Source organism: Felis catus, chromosome B3 (genome assembly GCF_018350175.1).
Source record: "Felis catus isolate Fca126 chromosome B3, F.catus_Fca126_mat1.0, whole genome shotgun sequence".
Lineage (NCBI taxonomy): Eukaryota > Metazoa > Chordata > Mammalia > Carnivora > Felidae > Felis > Felis catus.
The window spans coordinates 25,616,422-25,633,417 of record NC_058373.1 but is presented as its reverse complement, the minus strand read 5'-3'; the positions used below and the strand labels follow the sequence as shown (position 1 = coordinate 25,633,417).

General features: G+C 37.5%; 1 long non-coding RNA gene across 3 annotated transcripts in view; it reads right to left on the bottom strand.

Moving 5' to 3' along the window:
- Nucleotides 1–16,996, bottom strand: part of LOC102899278 — a 49,525-nt gene that overhangs the window by 12,992 nt on the left and 19,537 nt on the right. Inside the window, exons 2-5 of one of the 3 annotated variants that reach the window (XR_006598982.1) lie at nt 15,154–15,262; nt 14,852–14,922; nt 11,400–12,708; nt 219–428 (exon numbers count right to left, since the gene is read on the bottom strand). This is a non-coding gene — a long non-coding RNA (uncharacterized LOC102899278). The remainder of the gene's footprint in view (nt 1–218; nt 429–11,399; nt 12,709–14,851; nt 14,923–15,153; nt 15,263–16,996) is intronic. The other 2 variants (XR_006598983.1, XR_002158169.3) reach the window with 2 other exon arrangements.

Below are 16,996 nucleotides of genomic sequence, written 5' to 3'. Positions count from 1 at the left end.
AGCTAAAATAAACAGAAAGAATGAAATAAGACAAATTAGAGCAAGTCAATACACTTGATAACAGAAAATGGAAAAACAATAAGGAAAATTATCATAGTTGGTTCTTAAAGAGATCAGTACAATGAATACACCTCTAGTGAGGATCACGAAGATAAAGGAAGGTAAACACAAATTACCAATGTCATGAAATAAACAGGCAACCTCAATACTGATCCTACCGGTATTAAAAAATAACAGAATCCTGGAGCGCCTGGGTGGCTCAGACAGTTAAGCATCCAACTTCTGCTCAGGTCTTGATCTTGTGATTCCTGAGTTAGAGACTCACGTTGAGCTCTGTGCTGACAGATCAGAGTCTGGATCCTGCTTCAGAGTCTGTGCCTCCCTCTTTCTCTGCTCCTCTTCTGCTCATGCTCTGTCTGTATCTCTCTCTAAACAATAAATAAACATTAAAAAAATAACAGAATCCCACAAACATCATTGTGACCCTAAATTTGAAAACTTATGTGATATAGACCAATTCCTTGGGAGCCTCAAATTACAAAACTCACTCAAAAAGAAATAGATAACCTGAAAAGCTCTATACTTATTAAATAAATTGAATTTGTAGATAAAAACTTTGCCCAAAAATATAAAAAAGCAAAAGTTTCTGTCCAAATAGTTGACCAAGATGACCAATAAATTGATTTAAAAAAATTGTGGCATATAATACAATGGAATATCATTCAGCAATAAAAACAAATGAGCTGGCAGAAAAACAGACACTCGGATCAATGGAACAGAATAGAGAACCCAGAAATGGACCCACAAACATATGGCCAACTAATCTTTGACAAAGAAGGAAAGAATATCCAATGGAATAAAGACAGTCTCTTCAGCAAGTGGTGCTGGGAAAAATGGACAACGACATGAAGAAAAATGAACCTGGACCACTTTCTTACACCATACACAAAAAATAAACTCAAAATGGATGAAAGACCTAAATGTAAGACAGGAAGCCATCAAAATCCTCAAGGAGAAAGCAAGCAACAACCTCTTTGATCTTGCCTGCAACAACTTCTTACTCAACACGTCTCCAGAGGCAAGGGAAACAAAAGCAAAAATGAACTATTGGGACTGCATCAAAATAAAAATCTTCTGCACAGTGAAGTAAACAATCAGCAAAACTAAAAGGCAACCAGTAGAATGGGAGAAGATACTTGCAAACGACGTATGAGATAAAGGGTTAGTATCCAAAATCTATAAAGAACTTATCAAACTCAACACCCAAAAAACAAATAATCCAGTGAAGAAATGGGCAGAAGACATGAATGGAAACTTTTCCAAAGGAGACATCCAGATGGCTAACAGACACGTGAAACAATGCTCAACATCACTCATCATCAGGGAAATACAAATCAAAACCACAATGAGATACTGCCTCACATCTGTCAGAATGGCTAACATTAACAACTCAGGCAACAACAGATGTTGATGAGGATGCAGAGAAAGAGGATCTCTTTTGCATTGCTGGTGGGAATGCAAGCTGGTGCAGCCACTCCAGAAAACAGTATTGAGGTTCCTCAAAAAACTAAAAACAGAACTACCCTACGACCCAGTAATTGCACTACTAGGTATTTTTCCAAGTGATACGGGTATGCTGTTTTGAAGGGACACATGCACCCCAATGCTTATGGCAGCACTATCAACAATAGCCAAAGTATGGAAAGAGCCCAGTGTCCATAAATGGATGAATGGATAAAGAAGATGTGATACACACACACACACACACACACACACACACACACACAATGGAGTATTACTTGGCAATCAAAACAAATGAAATCTTGCCATTTACAACTACGTGGATGGAACTGGAGGGTATTATGCTAAGCGAAATTAGTCAGAGAAAGACAAATATCATATGACTTCACTCATATGAGGACTTTAAGACACAGAACAGATGAATATAAGGGAAGGGAAGCAAAAATAATATAAAAACAGGGAAGGGGACAAAACATAAGAAACTCTTAAATATGGAGAACAAACAGAAGGTTACTGGAGGGATTGTGGAAGGGGGGATGGGCTAAATGGGTAAAGATCATTATGGAATCTACTCCTGAAATAATTGTTGCACTATATGGTAACGAATTTGGATGTAAATTTAAAACAAAATTTAAAAATTTTAAAAATTAAAAAAAATAAAAATAAATAAAAATGAATTGTGAATTAGAAAAAATAAAAAGGACCACAACTTAATGATAGTTAAATTTACCAGAAAAGTGTAACAATTCAAATCTTTCATTCTTTTAAAATTAAAGCCTAAATTATGTAAAGGAATATTTGCTAGAGCTACAAGAAGAGATTGATAAACCAACCATTAAAGTGGCTGTGAGTTAAAGTAAATAAATAAATAAAATAAATGAGCTACTGAATCACATAATTAGTATTAAATAAGTTGGACCATAAATGAATTTATAACTATTGGATCAATATTAAATTGTGCAAAGTGAAAGAAGCAAGACCCAATAGGCTACACAGTTCCATGTATATACCTCATTAAAAAAAAAAAAAAAAAGCAAAATCACAAGGGGTTGCCAATGATTGATGAAGGTGGGGTTGACTTTAAAGGGAACACACATAGATATTTAGGGTAATGGAACAGTTTTATATGGCACTATGGTGGTAGATACATGAATCTATGAATTTGTTAAGACTCATAGAAGTGAGTGAAATGCTACAGAGTGAACTTATTTGCATGCTAATATCAAATAAATCATTAAGGATTTGGGAGATCCCAAGGCAGGATGCCCAGTATAATAAAGAAATCTACTGTATTATAAATGTATGCATAGTCTTATTAAATTGAGTGTGGCAAGGTGTGCCTGGGTGGCTCAGTTGGGTGTGTCCAACTCTTGATTTTGGCTCAGGCTCACAGTTCCTGAGATCGAGCCCCCATGAAGCTGTGCACTGACAGCAAGGATCCTGCTTGGGATTCTCTCTTTCTTTTTCCTCTCTGTGTCTCTCTCTGTCTCTGTCTCTGTCTCTGTCTCTCTCTCTCTCCCTCTCTCAAAAATAAACAAACAAACGTTTAAATTGAATGTAGCAAAAATGGCTTGACCTAAGTAACTTTGGAAAATTGTTTTGACTAAATATGATAAGGTTAAAGACAAAACAAACAAACAAACAAAAAAACACACAAAAAACCCACAACAAACCAAACCTGTATGTAAAAAGTTACAATAGTGGGTTTGAGTTAAGAATCATGAATTAAAAAAAAAAAAGAATCATGAATTAAAGTTGCATGTACAATGGATTTAAATAAATAACTAAATTGTAGAAAATGAAAACTAGGGTTTTTTGTCAGATATAAAGTTAATAATATGTAAGGAGAGGGAAAGATAGAATAAACCCTAGATGCTGAGCTGGAATTACCATGAACTCATGTTAATTTTTATCTATGTATCACTTTTATAGGTAGGTAGGTCAGGGTAGGTAGGTAGGTAGGTAGGTAGACAGAAATTCATTATGTGTAAATGATAATATACATATATATATTTTTTTCTAGCTACTCACTGAGAGGGTCTAGAAGCAGTAACAAGCCTACAGTAATGACATACCCAGCACCCAGATCTCATTTTCAATTTCATTCTCCAACAAATAGAACCAGGTTTACTAAGAGAAATGGTTGATTCTATGCTTGCAGAAGGGAAAATTCAAGCAGGTTTAGTGCATCTTGAAGTGCCAGAAAGTAATTTTGGAAGTACTTTAAAAAATGTTAGATATAAAAAAGGATATATAGACCATCCTAAAACAGCTTCCAATAGTCAAAGCTGGCACATTTTGAACAATACTATAAATAATGAAAATATTGAGTTATAATCCAAAGAAAAAATCCATGAATCCATAATGATATAAATAAATAGCTGAATAATAAATAAATAAATGTGAGAAGGTACAAATCTTTCTTGCAAAAGAATTCCAAATAATATACAAATACTCTCCCTTTCAAAAGGTGAAACTTAATTCCTCTCCTCTTGGGTTTGGGTTAGACTTAGTGATTCTCTCCCAAACAAGAAAGTATGAAAAGGAAAAAAAAAATTGACAACATTATAGTGGAGAAACTTCATCAATACTACCTTAATCAAGTTATATAGGTTAATATCATCAATAATGAGTTACTATCTGGTATCCCCTGACGTGATGTGATGAGAAGGGCACTTTACTTTTGTGGTATCCTTCCCCAAAGTCCTTAACCCTAGTCTAATCATTAAATCATCAGACAAATCCAAATGGAGGAACACATTACAAAATATTTGCCTAAATACCCAAGTACTCTCTAATATAGTCAAGATCATGGGGGGGGGGTGGGAAGAGAATAAGACACTATCATAGATCAGAGGAGACAAAGAAGAATAAATGCAACATGGATTGGATCTGAAAGCAGAGCAAAACAAGAGAGAAAAAAAACTAGATAAATTCCAGTGAAGTCTGTAGTTAGTTAATTGTACTGTGTAATGTTAATTTCTTAGTTTTGGCAAATTTGCCACAGATATATATGATGCTAATATTAAAGAAAGCTGGGTGAAGCATACATGAGAACTCTCTGTACTATCTTTGCAAATTTTCAGTAAATGTAAAAGTACTCCAAAATAAATAGGTTTTTCTTTTTAAAATCACCCTAATTGTCAATCCATCCTCCAACTTTTTAGTTCCATCATCTGGTGTCTACCATTCCAGAATCATATTATTCTAACTATGAACAGGGAATCCAGTATCCAGTATAGTACCTTCTACTGTTAATTTCCAATTACAGAGGGCAGACATCAAAGAATTTTTCAGGTATACTAGTACCATCTACACCAATTAATTCTTTGTATCTTGGTGAAAAGAGTGTCTTCCAGGTCCTCTGTGTAGCTATTTAAAGAATGGCTGAGTAGTTAGCACGTAAGAGATCCACTCCAACATGCCCATTTCCTGAACTCTAGAGGTTGCTGGGAAACTTTTGACTTCTCAGTCTCATTAATTGTGGGCAACAGTTGAATGCAGCTTTTAATTACACAACTTAGCATACTGGTAATATCATTCCACATGGGTAAGCCAACAAATTACATCCATGTGAACACATCTGTATTAATACTTTCAGTTCAATCTCATCTCAAATTTTGTCCATTTTGTTATAATATTCTTAAAATTCACTCTCATGCATGTTTCCTCTGACTCTTGCAGATAAAAACTGGTAAGTTTTTGCAGCTTTTTTGATATTTGTATTATCTTTCTAAAAATGACTAGTTCTCTGACTGGCTTTCCTGGGATCTAATTCCCACTATGGATCTGGATGCCATGGGGAGAGCTGAGAAAAATTAACATCTCCTTCTGAGGCAATTGCCTTAGATACAGTCATTGAAAAGACTTTTTCCTGAAGAGAATAGGTCCCTTCACTTGAGGGTGGGAGAGGAGGGTCAGGAGAAAAGTTCACATGGAATGTGGGGTCAAAATGCTCAGCTCTATCTCTATTTGGGCAAATTCTAACCCCTGCATTGGTTACTTATTGCTGTATAACCAGATTACTGCAGAACTACTGGCTTAAAACAACACAAATCTAATGTGTTTTTCGTGTCAGAAGTGTGGGCATCAATTTGCTAACATCTCTGCCTCAGGGTCTCACAAGCTGCAAGCAAGATGTCAGCAGGGGCTGCTGTCTCATCTGAGGCTCAAATAGGAAAGGATCTGGTTCCAAGATCATGTGGTTGTTGACAGCATTTCTTATAGCTGTCACACTAAAAGCCTCAGTCTCTTTATGGTTGTTATGTTAGAGACCATCCTCAGCTCTATTCCACGTGGTCCTCTCCATGTGGTAGCTCACAATATGGCAGCTCACTTCTGCAAAGTCACAGAGAGTGAGAGAGATTCTCCTAGCAAGACAAATTACATCCTATGAAATGTAATCACATGGATCCCATCACCTTTGCCATCTTCCAGTGTTTTGAAGCAAGTCACAGTTCCTACTCACACCAAAGGTAGTGGATTATATAAGAGTGTGAATACTGGGAGGCAGTGATCATGAAGGCCACTATAGCAACTGTCCAGCACAATCTCCATCCCTCATCTTAGACCCTCATCTTCTCCACCAGTACCCTGGTCTTAATATAAGGGACTTGGCAAGGTTGTATATTTAGGTGGAAGTAGAAGTCTTGTGCATTATAGATAGGGATGTAAATTGGTGCAGCCACAGTGTGGAGATACCTCACAAATTAAAAATAAAACTACCATATGACCCACCAATCTCACTTCTAGGTATGTATCTGAAGGAAACAAAATAATTATCTCAAATAGATATGTACACTCTCATGTTCATTACAGCATTATATTTAACAGCTTAGATGTGGAAATAACCCATGTGTCCATCTAGAGATGAATGACCAAATAAAATGTCATATATGTATACAATGGAATACTATTCAAACATGGAAAAGGAGGAAATCCTGGCATTTGCAGCAACATGAATGGAAGTTGAGGACATTATGTTAAGTGAAATAAGTCAAAGAAAGACAAATACCTTATGATGTCACTTATATGCAAAATCTAAACATAAAAGAAACTTACAGATATAGAAAACAGTTTGGTTGCCAGATGTGAGGTTGAGAGGTAGGGGGAATGGGTAAAGGTGATCAAAGGTACAAATGTCTTGTTATAAGATAGATAAGTTCTGGAATGTAATGAGTTCTGGGATGGTGACTGTAGTTAACAATACTGTATTGTATATTTGAAAGTTGCTAATTGCAACTATGTGAGCAATGATCATTTTGAAATATATACATATATCCACTCATCATGCTTCATGCCTAATGCAATGTTATATGTCAATTATATGTCAATAAAACCAGGGGAAAAGTCATCACCAACCAACAAATCCCTCCCACAATAGGTAACTAACTAATTAAATGGAACTGCAACTCTACAACTAATAGAACCAGGACTTGTTTTTCACATCTTCCTTGCAGTAAAGAAAGTAAAGATGTTACTGATTCATACAGATTTGCAGATTTGTCTATGCATGTTTTGAGTTGGGGACATCACACCTTCAAATTCCCTTTTCCCTTTGTACACTCTCTCGGTCCACCTAGAACAGCCACATAACTCCACAACATTATAATCACCCTTGTTGCCATAGTAACTAAGTTTCACAGCCACTTGACTGCTCAATGCCTTGCTTTCATCGTTCTTGATACTTATAATTAAACACATATTGGATTGTGCAAAATCCTTTTATGTCTGAAACTTTGTTTCTCTTTTCCACTACTGAAAATTAAATGTAGATTTATCATAAAACACAATAACTCAAGAAAATTAGTACCTATGAAAATTTCACTTTCTTAACAAAAAGAGTAAACACCTGCAGTTTTATTGATGTGGAATGACATCCAGCCATTGTATGCTACAGTTTTTCCCATGAACAATGGGAAAGATCTTTTAATTCTCAAAACAAGTGCAACTACCTACATTCCAGAGTAAATCAAGTATTTTTACTCCTTCCCACAATGTCTCTAAGAAACAGTAGCAATCTTATAAAGGAAATAATCTCTACTTTCCTCCATGGGTCATCAGGTTGGACCCAAGAGGGAAAAGCATGAAAAGGGAGAAAGCAATCTTGGATTTCTGTAAACTTTTGTGTATAGGGCCATTGTTTGTAGTCCATAAAGTGACACAGCAACAAAAGGTTGAAGCACATTTTCAGCCTTGGGCAGAGGAGAAATGATACAAGGCAGAGCAGTATCATTACCTGAAGCTGTCAGAAAGTGGAAGCATGGAAGTCAGAGTGGGGAAATACTTCGTCAGGCCAGAAAGGCCAAGGGATGCTCCACAGAGAAGTTGGGCATTGAGCAAGAAGACAAGAAGTAAATAAAAATAAAACCTGGTTGGGGCACCTGGGTGGCTCAGTCGGGTAAGCTTCTGACTTCGGCTCAGGTCATGATCTCGCGGTTTGAGTTGGAGCTCCGCGTCGGGCTCTGTGCTGACAGCTCAGAGCCTGGAGCCTGTTTCAGATTCTGTGTCTCCCTCTCTCTCTGACCCTCCCCCGTTCATGTTCTGTCTCTCTCTGTCTCAAAAATAAATAAACGTTAAAAAATTAAAAAAAAATAAAAATAAAACCTGGTTACTAGAAATCAAGAAGATCATGAATCAGGAGATCTAGGTACTAACCCCCCAGCACTACACTGTTAGCAGTGCTTCACTTTTCTGGGTGTCAGAGCAAGTCTATAGCTAAATGGGGTATTCCGCCATTCCCTTTCCAAGCCATCATTTTACATACATGGCTTAAATGACCCCAGTTGAATGTGTTGTGGATACCACAATTTTCATTTCTCTTTTTGTCTAATAGTTTTTCCAACATTGTCAAATAAAGAGACAGCATGCCCAGAAAAGATGATAGTCTCTTTGTCATTGTACATGGTGTTCAATCATGGCCTCATTTTTCATCTTTCTTTATGTTCTGTGGAGTTGAATCAATAAACCATCTCTTATTGTGAATAGTCCACCTGATGAAGTATAAACTAATTCAAACTTAGAATCTGATCTATTTTAAACACTTAAAAATAGTTAAGTGGGCTGTTAGATATTCCAATCTCAGAACTAAGATATGTTTATAAAAATAATTTCTCTAGGGTGCCTGGGTGGCTCAGTCTGGTAAGCAGCCATCTCTTGATTTCAGCTCAGGATATCATCTCAAGGTTCGTGAGTTTGAGCCCCACATTGGGCTCTGTGCTGACATCGGGCTCTGCTCTGAGCCCCACATCAGATCCTCAGTCCCTCAGTCTCTCTCTCTCTGAAAAATAAATAAATGTTTAAAAAAATAGTTTCTCTCGATAGTGGCTGTTTGATTCTGAAACAAGTCAGTACTTATTTTGTCTACTCCACCAACCCATTTCAGGCATGTGCTCTGAATCAGTAGGTTGCCCCCCAACCCCACCTCCATGGCAATTGGTGTTTCAGGTAGTAACAGCAGCAATCTCAAGGAACACAAAACCCCTTTTTCAGCTTCAGAAATTATTTCTGAAATTCTAGGCCATAGGTGAGTTGGCATTTGCCACTAAGTTATTTTGCTGTTACTTAGTTTGTAAGACTGATATATATTGGATGAATCGGTTTATCCAAAACCAAGTAAAATCTAAAACCTTTATCTAATGAAAGATCCAGAGGTAAAGAGTGATACCAATCTCTTACTTAGTGGACTTCCCACCTCTCTGAAAGGGGTATACCCATCAATGGCTTTTGGGGATTCTCTGGTGACAGGGAAAGCTGACTGGGAGGCTGCTGACACCATGCCTGTTTCCATGTGGGGTTTACACAAGAATGTTCAGGCCTATATTATTATCTACAGTTTAAAGGTCTATATCAAATGATTCCATGAAACAGGAATTACCATCACCCCACATCAGTGAGAAAATAATGGTCCCAAAATGAAATAACTTTCACAGGTTACAGGCAGAGGAGTAGGGCTGGGCCCAGATGCAAACTGGAGTCTGACTTTCCGGGACACAAATAACTGTGGTCCAGCTGACAATCCTGAGAGCACTGTCTATCTGACAGTCCCAAATTTAGCACCCAACCTATTGCCCCAAAAGCCTGTGACTCTGCCTTTTGATTCTCTTGCAAGTACCAAGACGTTCAATGTAAACCAGAAACTTGGGAGTCATTTTTATTGTCCCCTCCCCTTCTCTCCTTACAAACAAGGAATTAGCAAATTCTGCTGATTTTTCTCCCTTAATAGTCACCACTATAGTATTTGCCACTTTAATATTTTATTTAAAGGCAATATTCAGCACAGACTTTGGATTGAGATTATCTTTTTTCAAATTGAGAGTAAACTTTACTCAAACTACTCATCCGAAAAAATATACTTGGTACATATGGTAATGTAGCAAAAAACTTGCACTCATAAGCCTTTGAAATATTCAAGTAATCTCCAATGATGCTGATCAGGAAATTCCTTTATTGGTGGGAAGAAATTACTTCTCCTGTCTCCAGAACTATATCACCTGGGAATATTCTGAGTCTCCTTTCTTTTGTTTTTTTTTTTTATTTTTTTAATTAAAAACAATTTTTTTGATGTTTATGAATTTTTGAAAGACAGAGAGAGACAGAGCACAAGCAGGGGTGGGACAGAGAGAGAGAGGGGGACACAGAATCTGAAGCAGTCTCCGGGCTCTAGGCTGTCAGCACACAGCCCAACACGGGGCTTGAACTCATGCGCTGGGAAATCATGACCTAAGCCGAAGTCATAGGCTCAACTGACTGAGCCACCCAGGTGCCCCAGAGTTGCCTTTCAATGATGCCTCTAAATGTGTGACATTGAGTGAGGCACTTTTTTTCTCTGTGCTTCAATTTTCTCACCTTTAAAAAGGTGAGCTACTCCATAGCATTGTGTGAAGATTAATATATGTAAAATTCTTAGAATAGTACACACAAAAATTGAGCCTTAAATATACATTTGCTGCTGTGGTCATGCATGACTTCTGGAAAGTGTGTTATTTCTATATTCAGAATGCGATTCAAAATCAAGATTTCTTCAGGAATTTTTCTGAAAAATGATACCCAGGCAATTCAAGAGCATAGGAGTATATTGCCTATAATCCTGTGCACTTGGCTGGGAAGGTAACATGAAGCCTCAGTGACACAGACTATGTGGATAAACCAGGTTTGCAGAAGATAGGAGCTCAAAAGAGTTGCTAGAATAGAGGCTGAAGAGCCCCAAGAGATACAGAACAGCAGAGACAGACAGCACAGGGAGAAGAGAAGATAGGCTGGACTAAAAAGCATCTAGCCAGGATAGAAGTTCTGAAGAACCAATGCCTACTTTAATAGGAGAAGCTGGCCTCAGTTTCTCTAAAACGGATTTTGACAAGAGTTGTACAACAGGATATCAGGAGCCTGCTTAAGTACTTCAGAAAAGGCCAAGACTTTAGTAGGACACTGGATGTTGAAAAGAGCAGAAGAGTCTGGTAAGAAGTATATGACTTAGAGGACATGCAGGGGCCAGGGCTCATCCACAGTTTCCAGGACATCAGGAAAATGGCAATAAGGATATTGTGGACCTCTGAGATGCATCTTTGCCTGGTCAGGCTGAACTCTGGAGTCAGGTTGTTCTTCCTGTTCCTTTCCCTGGGACGTGGCCCCTAGACCTCAGTTTGCTAAACCTGCCCTACAGCACTAGCTGTTCTCTCTCTGACCTCTCCATTCACTCCACTGCACTGAGTTCTGTCAGTTCTATGGCCTATCATGGCCATGCAACCACAGAAAGGCCTAAGATTTCAAGACGTTGTAAACCATGAGTTTCCATAATCTCATTTGTCCTTATTGTATGAGTAAAGATAGAGCATGCCTTCATGCTGAAAACTAAAAAGTAAGGTTAAAGATCATATTACCAGGTAGAATATCCACAGCCAGACTGGCTTCCAGGGTCTATAAGGTGAGGGTTAGTTGTACAGCCAGCTTTGCTGAGCTCATGCTTAGAATGAAAGCACTTTGTTGCAGGTTAGAGAATAGAGGAGAAGCAATCTAGAAAGACAAAGCACCCTAAATTACCTCTCTATTTATAACTATATATTAGGGGAAGGCAATTTAATGGCATTTATTAAAACTTTAAAAATTTATAACATGTGCAGAACATAAGCACCCTGCCAGTAGGAACTTGATTTTCTTCACTGCTATACACTGCTATGAACCCCAGAATCTGGAACAGTAGGTTCAAAATCTTTTACTTCAAAATATTTGTAGAATGGACTTAAACTTATGACTCAACAATTCTACTTGTTAGAATTTAGTTACACTATTCAGCTTTTGCAATGGTATTGAATGTCCCTAATATCCCAGAGTGGTATAATAAGAAATCTCTCTTTCTCTGTTACCACCACTTGGGAATGTGGGTCAGCTCTGGTCTTCTCTGCATGTGCTCCCATTATGGAGTCATAGATGGAAGAAAGCAGCCCTTATCTCAGATATGCTGTTCCTGAGGCAAAGGGAGAAAGAGCCACAGGTGGAGCTGAACCACACCATCTGAAGCAGAGTGTCCCTTCCGATGTGGTGCTCACAGGTCCAAAGCCAATAATGGGACAGGGAATGCACTTTGCTTGCTTGGAGACATGACAAGGGCAGGATAGATATGATGCAGTGTGAATCAGTAGAACACAATTGTAGGGAAACCCAGACAAACAAGTAGGTTTGTCCCAGGGTGTTTTTAGCATCTTGTTTGTGAAAAATAAAAAAAAAAAAAGTTGTAAAATACTATCAATTATTGAATGGATAAGGCATACTAGAGAATATACTATAGCAGTTGTGCATGATAAGGAAGATTTTTATAGAATGAACCCCCCAAAACATACTAGTTTAGTGAAAATAAACCCCTGCAAAATGGTATATAAAATAGCAAACAGCACAAAATACTATTTGTATTGGGTACATTCATGTGTCTACATGCCTTTAAGAAGTATGGCAATATGATAGACCTATTTTTAACTTTTTGAAGCACTTTCATACTGTTTTCCATAGTAGCTGAACCAATTTACTTCCCATCAACAGTGCACAAGTGTTCCCTTTTCTCCACCTCCTGGCCAGCACTTATTATCCCTTATCTTCTTGATGATAGCCATTCTAACAGGTATGAAGTAATACATCATTGTGGTTTTTATCTGCATTTTCCTGATGATTACTGATGTTGAACATCTTTTCATGTACCTGTTGACCAAATGAAATATTATTCAGCCATGAAAAGAAAGGACATCCTGCTGTTTGTGATAACATGTATAGAACATGAGGACATTATGTTAAGTGAGGTAAGTCAGAAAGAAAAAGATAAGTACTGAATAATATCACTTGTATGTGGAATTTTAAAAAGCTAAATATGTAAAAACAGACAAAGGAAAATGGTGGTTATTAAGATATGGGGGGAGGGTAGGACAGACGTTGAAGGGTGCAAACTTGCAACAAGTACTAAATAAGCCCTAGAGACTTAATGCACAGTCTTGTATTATAATCATCAAACTTGCTGAGAGACTATAATTTAATTCTTCCAACCATTAAAAAAATGATAATTAATATGGTAGGTGTTAATTATGGCTACAGTTTCAATCACATTACAATATATAAATGTATCAAATTAAGATGTTGTACACCTTAAATTTACACAATGTTATGTGTCAAATATATTTCAACTAAAAACAAAAGTAAAGGGGTGGGTTAAATGGGAAAGGGGTATTAAAGAGGGCACTTTTGGGGATGAATACTGAGTGTCATATGTAAGAGATGAATCACTGGATTCTACTCCTGAAATCAAGACTACACTGTATGTTAATTAACTTGTAAATTAACTTAGAAAAAAAAGTATGACAAGATGTTACCAAATGGATAGAAGTTGGCAGGGTAAAAAGTGAGTGAGTGTGGGGTGGGAGGATACACCAGGATACACCTGCTATTCTTTTCATGTGAGGGGGTTTGCTTGAACTTCTATGCCCAAGAGGATAAGAAAAACTGACTTTTGTGGCAAATACCTCTTCCTCTACTTAGACAAGAAGAGCAACTTAAAAAACAAATGGCTCAATACTAAAGCCAACGCTTATGATAATATTTCCTTTCAAAATGAGCCTGAAATTGGTGGCTAAATTTCGTTTAGAGAAATGCTATAATTTCTGGTAATGTTTTTTTTTTCATGGAAAGAATCTTGAGTTGAGCCCCAAAAACTGTGTTGGTGCCACTGGTTCATTCTACTCGGTAACCAGGACTCTAATGAAAGCTTTGAACCACTGTCCTCCAGACGCTAGATCATTTGTGTTAATTCTGCCACCTTTGATTTTTAAGGAAAAAAAAAGAGAGAAAGCAAAGCATGTAACACTTTCTATCTTCAATGAACTCTGGTTGAACCTGACAGATGTTGGAGCTTTTCATTTTCTCCTCAAGCAAGGCTCAATGGAGATTATGTTACCAGGGTAATTGCCATCACTCTGTTTGCTTTATTAATCTACCCTCTCTAAATGTTGATTCTAGATATATAAATGTGGCCTTAGTGTCCATTTGTCCACAGACTTACCAGCTTGGGTTTTCATTTTGTAATTTTACTAATATCAGTCCTCTAATTAAAGGAAAAAAGAAAGAAAGAAAATCTTCAACTGCTGTGGCTGTAAATCACATACTTGGAAAAATAATTTTACTTATTCTTTGGGTTGCTTCAACATGAGGCTATTATTCTAACTAAACACTTCTCAGGATGTCTGGGATTTGGAATCACACATACCATTGTTCATCCACTTTCTAACAGGGAAAAAATATCTGGACTTCTGTGAGCCTCTGTTTCTACCCCTGTAGTACAGAGATAATTACTACCTTACACAGTGCCATTAGGAAGATAAAATAAAATTAGGTAAATTAAGTACTAGGCTACTGTCTTCAATACAAGATATGTTCCCTGGAAATTTAATCAATGGTATTGTGGTTGCATTATATGGTGATAGATGGTAGCTATACTTGTGGTGAGTATAGATAGCATCAGTATAGAGTTGTTGGATCACTATATTAGATACCCGAAACTAATGTAACATTGTGTGCAAACTATACTTCAAATAATGATAATTTTAAAAAGGCAGTTCTCTTAATATTAGTTGCTGAGATTCTGTCTCTGATTATGTATGGGAAGATTGGTTATACTAACATGAAGTAATTTACTCCCTCTCTTTTGCTACAAATTGAGTGCAGGAGTATTCCCCAAGAAAAAGTAGAGGAATACTTGCTCCACTTAACAAGGAGGAAAGTGTTCTGGCCGGGAAGCAGACCTTTCTCAAACCAACGCTACTCTACGCACTGTAGCTTGATTTCAGTCACCACAGACCTCAGGACAGTCCTCCATCCAGCCTGCTGAACCTTCAGTGTAGGTCAGTCCCTGGACTTGAGGCTGAAAATCTGGCATAACATAGGACAAGAGGAATTCAAAACACGTGAACTTAGTGAGACATTTTACCTTTCAGAGTCTTAATCTTCTTATCTGGACAATTGGGGGGGGTAAGATAGATGACCTTTGAGATTCCTTCTGGGGGTACACACAGACAAATCATGACTCTGGGGTTCTAATCTGCTGTTAATATACATAACACAAGTAGTCAGTAGGTGCAGTGTAACTGGATGGTGACTCACCAATGGTGGATTCCTGGTTTCCTGGAGCTGTTTCTTTCTGGGATCTGTCTCTCAGGAAACCATAGTTGCTTTACTGATTCCCAAATACTCTTCTGCAGACATTTGCTTTCTGGTATGCAAAAAAAAAAAAAAAAAAAAAAAAAAAAGGGAGTGACTTATACTGATTAGGTTTACCTTGTTAGAACCTGAAAGACAAACTGACAAGGAATGGTAGATTCACTGTGCTTACTGTTTACTGACCCTGGCTGCTGTTATTGTTGTTTTGGCTAACTCTAGACAGAGTACTAGATTTCAACCACCAACTTGTCTGAGACCATGCAGAAAAAAGACCCATATGTTTTGAGCATCCACAATGGACCCAGTGTTACATGGAAAGCTTCATATATCATTCATATATATTTATTTTATAATGATAGCAGTGTATTAAAAATAAAACAAAACAAATAAATAAGACTCCAGCTGTGAAAATGAATAAAGAGAAACCAAAAAAGTAGATTCAGGATGCTAGACAGGAAGGCTACTAGGGGGAGCCATACCATCCAATGCTAATCACAAGAAGAATTGTCAATTACAGACCCAACAGAAGATTCCTTAACAGGAAAGAATGATCAATTATAGGCCACCCAGGGAAAGTACATTGCATCTTCTACAAGAATTTACCCCTGCAACTTAGCCAATGAGAAACCTTCACCACCCTGAACTCTTGCTTTTCTCCAAAGGACTTTCCCTCAAAACAACTCCTCACAACTTCTTCCTTCTCTATAAAATAATGTTCTTCTCTTTTTTTTGTTGTTGTTGGACTGACTTATGATTTTGCTGTGACTTGCTAGCCATGGATTGTAATTTTCTGCTTTTCTCAAATAAACCTATCTTTTGCTAGTAAAATAACTGGCAGTTTTATTTTTTTTAACATTTGTTCATTTTTGAGAGATTGTGAGTGAGGGAGGGGCAGAGAGAGAGAAAGACAGAATCTGAAGCAGCCTCTAGGCTCTGAGCTGTCAGCAACAGAGCCCAACGCGGGGCTCAAATTCGTGGACTGCAAGATCATGACTTGAGCTGAAGTCAGATGCCTAACCCACTGAGCCACTCAGGCGTCCCAGTGGCAGTTTTATTTTTAAGGTTGACATCATACATTCTTAAGTCTAGTTAACTTGTGTTCAGATTCTGACTTTTCTCCTTACTTACTGTGTCACCTTGATGAAGCTATTCAGCCTGGTGAGACTCAGATTTTTTATCAGTAAAGTAATAATAACCACCATTTTTTTTTCAAAATTCTGTGAATTAAAAATAGTATCTGTAGGGGCACCTGGGTGGTTCAGTTGGTTAAGTGTCCAACACTTGATTTCAGCTCAGGTCATGATCTCACAGTTTATGGATTTAAACCCTTTGTCTGGTTCTGTGTTGACAGTGGAGCCTGCTTTGGATTCTCTCTCCCTCTCTCTCTCTGCCCCTACCCCATGCTTGCTCGTGCTTTCTCTCTCCCCCTCTAAAAACAAATAAATAAACTTGAAAAAAATAGTACCTGTAAACCATAGCACACAATGGGTTCCCTTCAGCAGTGGCTATTGGTACCATTACTGACTGACACATGGAATACAGATGCCGTATGTCACATTTCTGCTTTCTGTACTCTTTTTATGAAAGCAAGGGATTAGTTTCTCAAAGTCTGTTTCCTCATGTTTAAAAAGGATTAACGGTAGTGTATACTTCTCAGGATTGATGCAAAATGCATTTGGCAGAGTGAGTCCCGGAAAATAATTAGTACTCAGTAAATAATTGCTACTTTCCTCTACATTTTCTATTATGTGCAATAGTGTTATATTTAGAACAATCTCTTTCAGTT